The sequence below is a fragment of the Nerophis lumbriciformis genome, linkage group LG23 (assembly GCF_033978685.3).
Source record: "Nerophis lumbriciformis linkage group LG23, RoL_Nlum_v2.1, whole genome shotgun sequence".
In the NCBI taxonomy this organism is placed as follows: Eukaryota; Metazoa; Chordata; class Actinopteri; order Syngnathiformes; family Syngnathidae; genus Nerophis; species Nerophis lumbriciformis.
This window is the reverse complement of record NC_084570.2, coordinates 23,288,276-23,303,902: the sequence shown is the minus strand read 5'-3', so window position 1 is coordinate 23,303,902 and position 15,627 is coordinate 23,288,276.

Sequence of the window (15,627 nt, the reverse complement as noted above, 5' to 3'; positions counted from 1 at the left end):
CGCCTTATAGTGCGGAAAATACGGTACTTTTTTTTTTTTCCAGCAAAACTCACAAAGATACATTTCTCCAGGTATACTTAGCCATTTATCATGTTTGGTTTAGGAGTTATGTTTAAATAACTGTCATATTGAGTGTGGCAGTTATACTGTCATTATGAGTAAAACCTAGATTTTGTATTTGTAAACCTTATTAAAATACCTGATTCTGGTAAAAATCACATAGATACAATATTACAGGCATTTTTAGACATAATGCATGTTTGGTTTTGGAGTTATGTTCATATAAAATTTACATTTATTATGACAGTTATACACATATTGACTAAAAAAAACTAACTTGTGTCTTAACAAACCTTACGAAATATTTTTATTTTCCAGTTAAACTCACAAAGATACCTTTCTCCAGGCAGAATTAGCCATTTAGCATGTTTAAATTAGGACTTATGTTTAAATAACTGTAATTTTGAACGTGGCAGTTATACTGTCATTATGAGTAAAACCTACTTTTTGTATTTGTAAACCTTACCAAAATACCTGATTCTGGTCAAACTCACATAGATTTAATATTACAGGCATTTTTAGACATAATGCATGTTTGGTTTTGGCGTTATGTTTATATAACTGTCATTTTGAATGTGGCAGTTATACTGTCATTATGAGTAAAAAAACTAACTTCTGTCTTTACAAACCTTACAAAAAAATTGTTTTCCAGTTAACCTCACAAAGATCCATTTCCCCAGGCTTTATTAGCCATTTAACATGTTTGGCTTAGGAGTTATGTTTGAATAACTGTTATATTGAGTGTGGCAGTTATACTGTCATTATGAGTAAAACATATTTTTTGTATTTGTAAACCTTACCAAAAAACCTGATTCTGGTAAAACCCACATCGATACAATATTACAGGAATTTTTAGACATAAAATATGTTTGGTTTTGGAGTTATGTTTATATAACTTTCATATTTAGTATGACAGTTATACCATCATATTGAGTAATAAAACACTAATTTGTATCTTTACAAACCTTACAAAATATTGTTTTCCGGGAAAATTCGCAAATATACATTTCTCTAGGCATTATTAGTCATTTTGCATTTGTGTTTTAGGAGTTATGTTTAAATAAGTGTCATATTAAGTAAAAAAAAACTAACTTGTGTCTTTACAAACCTTATAAAAAAAATTTTTTTCCAGGAAAACTCACAAAGATACATTTCTCCAGGCATTATTAGCCATTTTGTATTTGTGGTTTAGGAGTTATGTTTAAATAACTTTCAGATTGAATGTGACAGTATACTGTCATTCTGAGTAAAACCTAATTTTTGTATTTGTAAACCTTACCAAAAATACCTGATTCTGGTAAAAATAACATAGATACAATATTGCAGGCATTTTTAGACATAATGCATGTTTGGTTTTGGAGTTATGTTTATACAACTTTCATATTTAGTATGACAGTATACCATCATATTGAGTAAAAAAAAAAAAAACTTGTGTCCTTATAAACCTTACAATTTTTTCCCCCCAAAACTCACAAAGAATACTGTCACTATGAGTAAAACCTAATATTTTGATTTGTAAACCTTACCAAAATACGTGATTCTGATAAAACTTACATATAATAAATATTACAGACATTTTTAGACGGATTGCATGTTTGGTTTTGGAGTTATGTTTATAAAACTTTCATATATAGTATGACAGCTATACTGTAAAATTAAGTAAAATAAACTAACGTGTGTCTTTACAAACCTTACAAAATTTTTTGTTCCAATAAAATTCACAAAGATACATTCCTCCAGGCATTATTAGCCATTTTGTCAGATTGATTGTGACAGTATACTCTCATTATGAGAAAAACTAATATTTTGTATTTGTAAACCTTACAAAAACAACTGATTCTAGTAAAAATCACGTAGATACAAAATTATAGGAATTTTTAGACATAATGCATGTTTGGTTTTGGAGTTTTGTTTAAATAATTGTCATATTGAATGTGGCAGATACTGTCATTATGAGTAAAACCTAATGTTTGTATTTGTCAACCTTACCAAAATACCTGATTCTGGTAAGACTCAATATTACAGGCATTTTTAGACAAAATGCATTTTGGTTTTGGAGTTATGTTTATAAAACTTTCATATTTAGTATGACAGTTATACCATCGTATTAAATAAATAAAAAATAACTTGTGTCTTTATAACCTTACACATTATTTTTTTCCAGTAAAACTCACAAAGATACATTTCTCCAGGCATTATTAGTCATTTATCATGTTTGGTTTAGGAGTCATGTTTAAATAACTGTCATATTAAATGTTGCAGTTATACTGTCATTATGAGTAAAACCCAAGTTTTGTATTTGTAAACCTTACCAAAATACCTGATTCTGGCAAAACTCACATAGATTCAATATTACAGGCGTTTAAGACGGACTGCAAGTTTGGTTTAGGAGTTTGGTCTTGGAATTATGTTTATCTAACTTTCATATTTAGTATGACAGTTATATATTGAGTAAAAAAAACAACTAACTTTTGTCTTTACAAACCTTACAAAATATTTTTTTTCTAGTAAAACTCACAAAGATTCATTTCTCCAGGCATTATTAGCCATTTAGCATATTTGGTTTAGGAGTTATGTTTAAATAACTGTTATTTTGAATATGGCAGTTATACTGTCATTATGAGTAAAACCCAATTTTTGTATTTGTAAACCTTACCAAAATAACGGATTCTGGTAAAACTCACATATATTTAATATTACAGGCATTTTTAGACGGATTGCAAGTTTGGTTTTGGTGTTATATTTATTCAACTTTCATATTTAGTATGACAGTATACTATTTTTTCCTGTAAAACTTACAAAGATACATTTCTCTAGGCATTATTTGACATTTTGCTTGCATGGTTTAGGAGTTATGTTTAAATAACAGTCAGATTGAATGTGACAGTATACTGTCATAGTAGTTTTTTACTCAATATGCCAGTAATGTTCTTAAAATCCTGAGATAATGCAAAAAAAGCAATAAAAATGTTTTTCAACATAATTCCTACACCAAACATGCAACATGTCTAATAATGCCTGGACATGTATCTTTGTTAGTTTTACTAGAAAATTTATCTTTTGTAAGTTTTGCAACGACGCAAGTAAGTTTTTTTAATTCAATATAACAGTATAACTGTCAAACTAAATGTATAATTTATATAAACATAACTCCAAAACTGAACATGCATTATGTCTAAAAATGCCTAAAATATTGTATCTATGTGAGTTTTACCAGAATAAGGTAATTTTGTAAGGTTTACAAATACAAAAATTGGTTTTTTTCTCATAATGACAGTAGAACTGCTATATTCAATTTGACAGTTATTTAATTATAACTTCCTAACCACACATGCAAATAGGCTAATAAAGCCTAAAACAATGCATCCTTGTGAGTTTTACTCGCAACATATGCTATTTTAAGGCTTGCAAACACAAAAAGTAGTTTTTTACTGATTATGACAGTAATGTTCTTAAAATCCTGAGATAATGCGAAATAAGCAATAAAAATGTTTTTCATCATAATTCCTACACCAAACATGCAACATGTCTAATAATGCATGGATACATGTATCTTTGTTAGTTATACTAGAAAAATTATCTTTTGTAAGTTTTACAAAGACTCAAGTTAGTTTTTTTAATCCAATATGACAGTATAACTGTCATACCAAATATGAAAGTTATATAAACATAACTCCAAAACTGAACATGCATTATGTCTAAAAATGCCTAAAATATTGTATCTATGTGAGTTTTACAAGAATCAGTTATTTTGGTAAGGTGTACAATTACATAAATTAGGGGTTTACTCATAATGACAGTAAACTGCTACATTCAATTTGACTGTTATTTAAACATAACTCCCTAACCACACATGCAAAATAGGTTAATAAAGCCTAAAACAATGCATCCTTGTGAGTTTTACTCGAAACATATGCTATTTTAGGCTTGCAAACACAAAAAGTAGTTTTTTACTCATTTTGACAGTAATGTTCTTAAAATCCTGAGATAATGCAAAATAAGCAATAAAAATGTTTTTCAACATAATTCCTACACCAAACATGCAACATGTCTAATAATGCCTGAAGACATGTATCTGTGTTAGTTTTACTAGAAAAACGATCTTTTATAAGTTTTGCAAAGAGGCAAATAAGTTTTTTTAATTCAATATGACAGTATAACTGTCATACCAAATATGAAAGTTATATAAACAAAACTCCAAACCTAAACATGCATTATGTCTAAAATTGCCTGTAATATTGTATATATGTGAGTTTCACCAGAATCAGGTAATTTGGTAAGGTTTACAAATACAACAATTTTTTTTTTTTCATAATGACAGTATATCTGCTACATTCAATTTGACTGTTATTTAAACATAACTTCCTAATCACACATGCAAATAGGTTAATAAAGCCTAAAACAATGCATCCTTGTGGGTTTTACTCGAAACATGTGCTATTTTAAGGCTTGCAAACACAAAAAGTAGTTTTTTACTCATTATGACAGTAATGTTCTTAAAATCCTGAGATAATGCGAAATAAGCAATAAAAATGTTTTTCAACATAATTCCTACACCAAACATGCAACATGTCTGATAATGCGTGAAGATATGTATCTTTGTTAGTTTTACTAGAAAAATTATATTTTGTAAGTTTTGCAAAGAGGCAAGTTAGTTTTTTTAATGCAATATGACAGTATAACTGTCATACCAAATATAAAATATATATAAACATAACTCCAAAATTGAACATGCATTATGTCTAAAAATGCCTAAAATATTGTATCTATGTGAGTTTTACCAGAGTCAGGTAATTTGGTAAGGTTTACAAATACAAAAATTGTTTTTTTTTCATAATGACAGTATAACTGCTACATTCAATTTGACTGTTATTTAAACATAACTTCCTAATCACACATGCAAAATAGGTTAATAAAGCCTAAAACAATGCATCCTTGTGAGTTTTACTCGAAACATATGCTATTTTAAGGCTTGCAAACACAAAAAGGATTTTTTTACTCATTTTGACAGTAATGTTCTTAAAATCCTGAGATAATGCAAAATAAGCAAAAAAAATGTTTTTCAACATAATTCCTACACCAAACATGCAACATGTCTAATAATGCCTGAAGACGTGTATCTTTGTTAGTTTTACTAGAAAAATTATCTTTTGTAAGTTTTGCAAAGAGGCAAGTTAGTTTTTTTAATTCAATATGACAGTCTAACTGTCATACCAAATATGAAAGTTATATAATTGGGACGGCGTGGCGCAGTGGAAGAATGGCCGTGCGCGACCCGAGGGCCCCTTTGTTCAATCCCCACCTAGTACCAACCTCGTCATGTCCGTTGTGTTCTGAGCAAGACACTTCACCCTTCCTCCTGATGGGTGCTGGTTAGCGCCTTGCATGGCAGCTCCCTCCATCAGTGTGTGAATGTGTGTGTGAATAGGTAAATATGGAAGTAGTGTCAAAGCGCTTTGAGTACCTTGAAGGCAGAAAAGCGCTATACAAGTACAACCCATTTATCATTATTTATTTATAAACATAACTCCAAAACTGAACATGCATTATGTCTAAAATTGCCTGTAATATTGTATCTATGTGAGTTTCACCAGAATCAGGTAATTTGGTAAGGTTTACAAATACAAAAATAGTTTTTTTTCATAATGACAGTATAACTGCTACATTCAATTTGACTGTTATTTAAACATAACTTCCTAATCACACATGCAAATAGGTTAATAAAGCCTAAAACAATGCATCCTTGTGGGTTTTACTCGAAACATATGCTATTTAAGGCTTGCAAACACAAAAAGTAGTTTTTTAATCATTTTGACAGTAATGTTCTTCAAATCCTGAGATAATGCGAAATAAGCAATAAAAATGTTTTTCATCATAATTCCTACACCAAACATGCAACATGTCTAATAATGCATGGATACATGTATCTTTGTTAGTTATACTAGAAAAATTATCTTTTGTAAGTTTTACAAAGACTCAAGTTAGTTTTTTTAATCCAATATGACAGTATAACTGTCATACCAAATATGAAAGTTATATAAACATAACTCCAAAACTGAACATGCATTATGTCTAAAAATGCCTAAAATATTGTATCTATGTGAGTTTTACAAGAATCAGTTATTTTGGTAAGGTGTACAATTACATAAATTAGGGGTTTACTCATAATGACAGTTAACTGCTACATTCAATTTGACTGTTATTTAAACATAACTCCCTAACCACACATGCAAAATAGGTTAATAAAGCCTAAAACAATGCATCCTTGTGAGTTTTACTCGAAACATATGCTATTTTAGGCTTGCAAACACAAAAAGTAGTTTTTTACTCATTTTGACAGTAATGTTCTTAAAATCCTGAGATAATGCAAAATAAGCAATAAAAATGTTTTTCAACATAATTCCTACACCAAACATGCAACATGTCTAATAATGCCTGAAGACATGTATCTGTGTTAGTTTTACTAGAAAAACGATCTTTTATAAGTTTTGCAAAGAGGCAAAGAAGTTTTTTTAATTCAATATGACAGTATAACTGTCATACCAAATATGAAAGTTATATAAACAAACTCCAAACCTAAACAGGCATTATGTCTAAAATTGCCTGTAATATTGTATATATGTGAGTTTCACCCGAATCAGGTAATTTGGTAAGGTTTACAAATACAAAAATTTTTTTTTTTTCATAATGACAGTATAACTGCTACATTCAATTTGACTGTTATTTAAACATAACTTCCTAATCACACATGCAAATAGGTTAATAAAGCCTAAAACAATGCATCCTTGTGGGTTTTACTCGAAACATGTGCTATTTTAAGGCTTGCAAACACAAAAAGTAGTTTTTTACTCATTATGACAGTAATGTTCTTAAAATCCTGAGATAATGCGAAATAAGCAATAAAAATGTTTTTCAACATAATTCCTACACCAAACATGCAACATGTCTGATAATGCGTGAAGATATGTATCTTTGTTAGTTTTACTAGAAAAATTATATTTTGTAAGTATTGCAAAGAGGCAAGTTAGTTTTTTTAATGCAATATGACAGTATAACTGTCATACCAAATATGAAATATATATAAACATAACTCCAAAATTGAACATGCATTATGTCTAAAAATGCCTAAAATATTGTATCTATGTGAGTTTTACCAGAATCAGGTAATTTGGTAAGGTTTACAAATACAAAAATTGTTTTTTTTTCATAATGACAGTATAACTGCTACATTCAATTTGACTGTTATTTAAACATAACTTCCTAATCACACATGCAAATAGGTTAATAAAGCCTAAAACATTGCATCCTTGTGAGTTTTACTCGAAACATATGCTATTTTAAGGCTTGCAAACACAAAAAGTAGTTTTTTACTCATTATGACAGTAATGTTCTTAAAATCCTGAGATAATGCGAAATAAGCAATAAAAATGTTTTTCAACATAATTCCTACACCAAACATGCAACATGTCTGATAATGCGTGAAGATATGTATCTTTGTTAGTTTTACTAGAAAAATTATAATTTGTAAGTTTTGCAAAGAGGCAAATAAGTTTTTTTAATTCAATATGACTTACCAAATATGAAAGTTATATAAACATAACTCCAAAACTGAACATGCATTATGTCTAAAAATGCCTAAAATATTATATCAATGTGAGTTTTACAAGAATCAGTTATTTTGGTGAGGTGTACAATTACATAAATTAGGGGTTTACTCATAATGACAGTTAACTGCTACATTCAATTTGACTGTTATTTAAACATAACTCCCTAACCACACATGCAAAATAGGTTATTAAAGCCTAAAACAATGCATCCTTGTGAGTTTTACTCGAAACATATGCTATTTTAGGCTTGCAAACACAAAAAGTAGTTTTTTACTCATTTTGACAGTAATGTTCTTAAAATCCTGAGATAATGCAAAATAAGCAATAAAAATGTTTTTCAACATAATTCCTACACCAAACATGCAACATGTCTAATAATGCCTGAAGACATGTATCTTTGTTAGTTTTACTAGAAAAATGATCTTTTATAAGTTTTGCAAAGAGGCAAATAAGTTTTTTTAATTCAATATGACAGTATAACTGTCATACCAAATATGAAAGTTATATAAACAAAACTCCAAACCTAAACATGCATTATGTCTAAAATTGCCTGTAATATTGTATATATGTGAGTTTCACCAGAATCAGGTAATTTGGTAAGGTTTACAAATACAAAAATTGTTTTTTTTTCATAATGACAGTATAACTGCTACATTCAATTTGACTGTTATTTAAACATAACTTCCTAATCACACATGAAAATAGGTTAATAAAGCTTAAAACAATGCATCCTTGTGAGTTTTACTCGAAACATTTGCTATTTTAAGGCTTGCAAACACAAAAAGTAGTTTTTTACTCATTATGACAGTAATGTTCTTAAAATCCTGAGATAATGCGAAATAAGCAATAAAAATGTTTTTCAACATAATTCCTACACCAAACATTCAACATGTCTAATAATGCCTGAAGACATGTATCTTTGTTAGTTTTACTAGAAAAAATATATTTTGTAAGTTTTGCAAAGAGGCAAGTTAGTTTTTTTCATTCAATATGACAGTATAACTGTCATACCAAATATGAAATATATATAAACATAACTCCAAAATTGAACATGCAATATGTCTAAAAATGCCTAAAATATTGTATCTATGTGAGTTTAACCAGAATCAGGTAATTTGGCAAGGTTTACAACTACAAAAATTGTTTTTTTTTCATAATGACAGTATAACTGCTACATTCAATTTGACTGTTATTTAAACATAACTTCCTAATCACACATGAAAATAGGTTAATAAAGCTTAAAACAATGCATCCTTGTGAGTTTTACTCGAAACATTTGCTATTTTAAGGCTTGCAAACACAAAAAGTAGTTTTTTACTCATTATGACAGAAAAGTTTTTAAAATCCTGAGATAATGCGAAATAAGCAATAAAAATGTCTTTCAACATAATTCCTACACCAAACATGCAACATGTCTAATAATGCCTGAAGACATGTATCTTTGTTAGTTTTACTAGAAAAAATATATTTTGTAAGTTTTGCAAAGAGGCAAGTTAATTTTTTTCATTCAATATGACAGTATAACTGTCATACCAAATATGAAATATATATAAACATAACTCCAAAATTGAACATGCAATATGTCTAAAAATGCCTAAAATATTGTATCTATGTGAGTTTAAGCAGAATCAGGTAATTTGGCAAGGTTTACAACTACAAAAATTGTTTTTTTTTCATAATGACAGTATAACTGCTACATTCAATTTGACTGTTATTTAAACATAACTTCCTAATCACACATGCAAATAGGTTAATAAAGCCTAAAACAATGCATCCTTGTGAGTTTTACTCGAAACATATGCTATTTTAAGGCTTGCAAACACAAAAAGTAGTTTTTTACTCATTATGACAGTAACGTTCTTAAAATCCTGAGATAATGCGAAATAAGCAATAAAAATGTTTTTCAACATAATTCCAACACCAAACATGCAACATGTCTGATAATGCGTGAAGATATGTATCTTTGTTAGTTTTACTAGAAAAATTATAATTTGTAAGTTTTGCAAAGGCAAATAAGTTTTTTTAATTCAATATGACATACCAAATATGAAAGTTATATAAACATAACTCCAAAACTGAACATGCATTATGTCTAAAAATGCCTAAAATATTGTATCTATGTGAGTTTTACAAGAATCAGTTATTTTGGTAAGGTGTACAATTACATAAATTAGGGGTTTACTCATAATGACAGTTAACTGCTACATTCAATTTGACTGTTATTTAAACATAACTCCCTAACCACACATGCAAAATAGGTTAATAAAGTCTAAAACAATGCATCCTTGTGGGTTTTACTCGAAACATGTGCTATTTTAAGGCTTGCAAACGCAAAAAGAAGTTTTTTACTCATTATGACAGTAATGTTCTTAAAATCCTGAGATAATGCGAAATAAGCAATAAAAATGTTTTTCAACATAATTCCTACACCAAACATGCAACATGTCTGATAATGCGTGAAGATATGTATCTTTGTTAGTTTTACTAGAAAAATTATATTTTGTAAGTTTTGCAAAGAGGCAAGTTAGTTTTTTTAATGCAATATGACAGTATAACTGTCATACCAAATATGAAATATATATAAACATAACTCCAAAATTGAACATGCAAATAGGTTAATAAAGCCTAAAGCAATGCATCCTTGTGGGTTTTACTCGAAACATGTGCTATTTTAAGGCTTGCAAACACAAAAAGTAGTTTTTTACTCATTATGACAGTAATGTTCTTAAAATCCTGAGATAATGCGAAATAAGCAATAAAAATGTTTTTCAACATAATTCCTACACCAAACATGCAACATGTCTGATAATGCGTGAAGATATGTATCTTTGTTAGTTTTACTAGAAAAATTATATTTTGTAAGTTTTGCAAAGAGGCAAGTTAGTTTTTTTAATGCAATATGACAGTATAACTGTCATACCAAATATGAAATATATATAAACATAACTCCAAAATTGAACATGCATTATGTCTAAAAATGCCTAAAATATTGTATCTATGTGAGTTTTACCAGAATCAGGTAATTTGGTAAGGTTTACAAATACAAAAATTGTTTTTTTTTCATAATGACAGTAATACTGCTACATTCAATTTGACTGTTATTTAAACATAACTTCCTAATCACACATGCAAATAGGTTAATAAAGCCTAAAACAATGCATCCTTGTGAGTTTTACTCGAAACATTTGCTATTTTAAGGCTTGCAAACACAAAAAGTAGTTTTTTACTCATTATGACAGAAAAGTTCTTAAAATCCTGAGATAATGCGAAATAAGCAATAAAAATGTTTTTCAACATAATTCCTACACCAAACATGCAACATGTCTAATAATGCCTGAAGAAATGTATCTTTGTTAGTTTTACTAGAAAAAATATATTTTGTAAGTTTTGCAAAGAGGCAAGTTAGTTTTTTTAATTCAATATGACAGTATAACTGTCATACCAAATATGAAATATATATAAACATAACTCCAAAATTGAACATGCAATATGTTTAAAAATGCCTAAAATATTGTATCTATGTGAGTTTTACCAGAATCAGGTAATTTGGTAAGGTTTACAAATACAAAAATTGTTTTTTTTTCATAATGACAGTATAACTGCTACCTTCAATTTGACTTGTTTAAACATAACTTCCTAATCACACATGCAAATAGGTTAATAAAGCCTAAAACAATGCATCCTTGTGAGTTTTACTCGAAACATATGCTATTTTAAGGCTTGCAAACACAAAAAGTAGTTTTTTACTCATTATGACAGTAATGTTCTTAAAATCCTGAGATAATGCGAAATAAGCAATACAAATGTTTTTCAACATAATTCCTACACCAAACATGCAACATGTCTGATAATGCGTGAAGATATGTATCTTTGTTAGTTTTACTAGAAAAAATATATTTTGTAAGTTTTGCAAGAGGCAAGTTAGTTTTTTAAATGCAATATGACAGTATAACTGTCATACAAAATATGAAAGTTATATAAACATAACTCCAAAACTAAACATGGATTATGTCTAAAAATGCCTAAAATATTGTATCTCTGAGAGTTTTACAAGAATCAGTTAATTTGGTAAGGTGTACAATTACATAAAATAGGGGTTTACTCATAATGACAGTTAACTGCTACATTCAATTTGACTGTTATTTAAGCTTAACTCCCTAACCACACATGCAAATAGGTTAAAAAAAAAGCCTGAAACAATGCATCCTTGTGAGTTTTACTCGAAACATATGCTATTTTAAGGCTTGCAAACACAAAAAGTAGTTTTTTACTCATTATGACAGTAATAAATGGCTAATTATGCCTGGAGAAATGTATCTTTGTGAGTTTTACTGGGAAAACATTTTTTTGTAAGGTTTATGAAGACACAAGTTATTCTTTTTTTACTCAATATGATAGTATAACTGTCATACTAAATATAAAAGTTGTATAAACATAACTCCAAAACCAAACATGCATAATGTCTAAAAATGCCTGCAATATTGTATTTATGTGATTTTTACCAGAATCAGGTATTTTTGGTAAGGTTTACAAATACAAAAATTAGGTTTTACTCACTATGACAGTATACTGTCACATTCAATCTGACAGTTATTTAAATATATTGTAACTCCTAAACCACAATTACAAAATGGCTAATAATGCCAGGAAAAATGTATCTTTGTGAGTTTTCCTGGAAAACGTTTTTTTTTATAAGGTTTGTAAAGAAACAAGTTAGTTTTTTCACTTAATATGACAGTATAACTGTCATACTAAATATGAAAGTTAAATAAACATTACTCCAAAACCAAACTTGCAATACGTCTACAAATGCCTGTAATATTGAATCTATGTGAGTTTGACCAGAATCAGGTATTTTTTTGTAAGGTTTACGAATACAAAAATTGGGTTTTACTCATAATGACAGTATAACTGCCATATTCAAAATAACAGTTATTTAAACATAACTCCTAAACCAAACATGCTAAATGGCTAATAATGCCTGGAGAAATGTATCTTTGTGAGTTTTACTAGAAACAAATATTTTTAAGGTTTGTAAAGAAATGTTGTTGTTTTTTTTTACTCAATATGATGGTATAACTGTCTCTCTGAGCTGCCACCTTAACGTGGTAGAGGAGTTTGCGTGTCCCAATGATCCTAGGAGCTATGTTGTCCGGGGGCTTTATGTCCCCTGGTAGGGTCTCCCAAGACAAACTGGTCCTATGAGGGATCAGACAAAGAGCAGCTCGAAGACCTCCATGAATAATAAAAAACAAGGACCCAGATTTCCCTCGCCCGGACGCGGGTCACCGGGACCCCCTCTGGAGCCAGGCCCGGAGGTGGGGCACGATGGCGAGCGCCTGACATGGGGCCCGGCCGGGCACAGCCCGAAGAGGCAACGTGGGTCCCCCCTCCAATGGGCTCACCATCCATAGCAGGGGTCATAGAGGTCGGGTGCGATGTGAGCTGGGCGGCAGCCGAAGGCAGGGCACTTGGCGGTCCGATCCTCGGCTACAGAAGCTAGCTCTTGGGACGTGGAACGTCACCTCGCTGGGGGGGGAGGAGCCTGAGCTAGTGCGCGAAGTGGAGAAGTTCCGGTTAGATATAGTCGGACTCACTTCGACGCACAGCAAGAGCTCTGGAACCAGTTCTCTCGAGAGGGGCTGGACTCTCTTCCACTCTGGTGTTGCCGGCAGTGAAAGGCGACGGGCTGGGGTGGCAATTCTTGTTTCCCCCCGGCTCAGAGCCTGTACGTTGGAGTTCAACCCGGTGGACGAGAGGGTAGCTTCCCTCCGCCTTCGGGTGGGGGAACGGGTCCTGACTGTGGTTTGCGCTTACGCGCCAAACCGCAGCTCAGAGTACCCACCCTTTTTGGATTCACTCGAGGGAGTACTTGAGAGTGCTCCCCCGGGTGATTCCCTCATGCTACTGGGGGACTTCAATGCTCATGTTGGCAACGACAGTGAAACCTGGAGAGGCGTGATTGGGAAGAATGGCTGCCCGGATCTGAACCGAGCGGTGTTTTGTTATTGGACTTTTGTGCCCGTCACAGATTTTCCATAACGAACACCATGTTCAAACATAAGGGTGTCCATATGTGCACTTGGCACCAGGACACCCTAGGCCGCAGTTCCATGATCGACTTTGTAGTTGTGTCATCGGATTTGCGGCCTCATGTTTTGGATACTCGGGTGAAGAGAGGGGCGGAGCTTTCTACCGATCACCACCTGTTGGTGAGTTGGCTGCGATGGTGAGGGAGGATGCCGGACAGACCTGGCAGGCCCAAACGCATTGTGAGGGTTTGCTGGGAACGTCTGGCAGAGTCTCCTGTCAGAGAGAGTTTCAATTCCCATCTCCGGAAGAACTTTGAACATGTCACGAGGGAGGTGCTGGACATTGAGTCCGAATGGACCATGTTCCGCGCCTCTATTGTCGAGGCGGCTGATTGGAGCTGTGGCCGCAAGGTAGTTGGTGCTTGTCGTGGCGGTAATCCTAGAACCCGTTGGTGGACACCGGCGGTGAGGGATGCCGTCAAGCTGAAGAAGGAGTCCTATCGGGTTCTTTTGGCTCATAGGACTCCTGAGGCAGCGGACAGGTACCGACAGGTGTGCGGCTTCAGCGGTCGCAGAGGCAAAAACTCGGACATGGGAGGAGTTCGGGGAAGCGCTGGAAAATGACTTCCGGACGGCTTCGAGGCAATTCTGGACCACCAGCCGCCGCCTCAGGAAGGGGAAGCAGTGCACTATCAACACCGTGTATGGCGAGGATGTTGTTCTGCTGACCTCGACTGCGGACTGTGGATCGGTGGAGGGAATACTTCGAAGACCTCCTCAATCCCACCAACACGTCTTCTTATGAGGAAGCAGTGCCTGGGGAGTCTGTGGTGGGCTCTCCTATTTCTGGGGCTGAGGTTGCTGAGGTAGTTAAAAAGCTCCTCGGTGGCAAGGCCCCAGGGCTAGATGAGATCCGCCCGGAGTTCCTTAAGGCTCTGGATGCTGTGGGGCTGTCTTGGTTGACAAGACTCTGCAGCATCGCGTGGACATCGGGGGCAGTACCTCTGGATTGGCAGACCGGGGTGGTGGTTCCTCTCTTTAAGAAGGGGAACCGGAGGGTGTGCTCTAACTATCGTGGGATCACACTCCTCAGCCTTCCCGGTAAGGTCTATTCAGGTGTACTGGAGAGGAGGCTACGCCGGATAGTCGAACCTCGGATTCAGGAGGAACAGTGTGGTTTTCGTCCTGGTCGTGGAACTGTGGACCAGCTCTATACTCTCGGCAGGGTCCTTGAGGGTACATGGGAGTTTGCCCAACCAGTCTACATGTGTTTTGTGGACTTGGAGAAGGCATTCGACCGTGTCCCTCGGGAAGTCCTGTGGGGACTGCTCAGAGAGTATGGGGTATCGGACTGTCTGATTGTGGCAGTCCGCTCTCTGTATGCTCAGTGCCAGAGCTTGGTCCGCATTGCCGGCAGTAAGTCGGACACGTTTCCAGTGAGGGTTGGACTCCGCCAAGGCTGCCCTTTGTCACCGATTCTGTTCATAACTTTTATGGACAGAATTTATAGGCGCAGTCAAGGCGTTGAGGGGATCTGGTTTGGTGGCTGCAGGATTAGGTCTCTGCTTTATGCAGATGATGTGGTCCTGTTGGCTTCATCTGGCCAGGATCTTCAGCTCTCACTGGATCGGTTCGCAGCCGAGTGTGAAGCGACTGGGATGGACCATGGACTCGGACCTCCAAGTCCCAGTGCATGGTTCTCGCTAACCCGGTCATGAGCTTTGGGTTAAGACCGAAAGGACAAGATCACGGGTACAAGCGGCCGAAATGAGTTTCCTCCGCCGGGTGGCGGGGCTCTCCCTTAGAGATAGGGTGTGAGAAGCTCTGCCATCCGGGGAGAGCTCAAAGTAAAGCCGCAGCTCCTCCACATCGAGAGGAGCCAGATGAGGTGGTTCGGGCATCTGGTCAGGATGCCACCCGAACGCCTC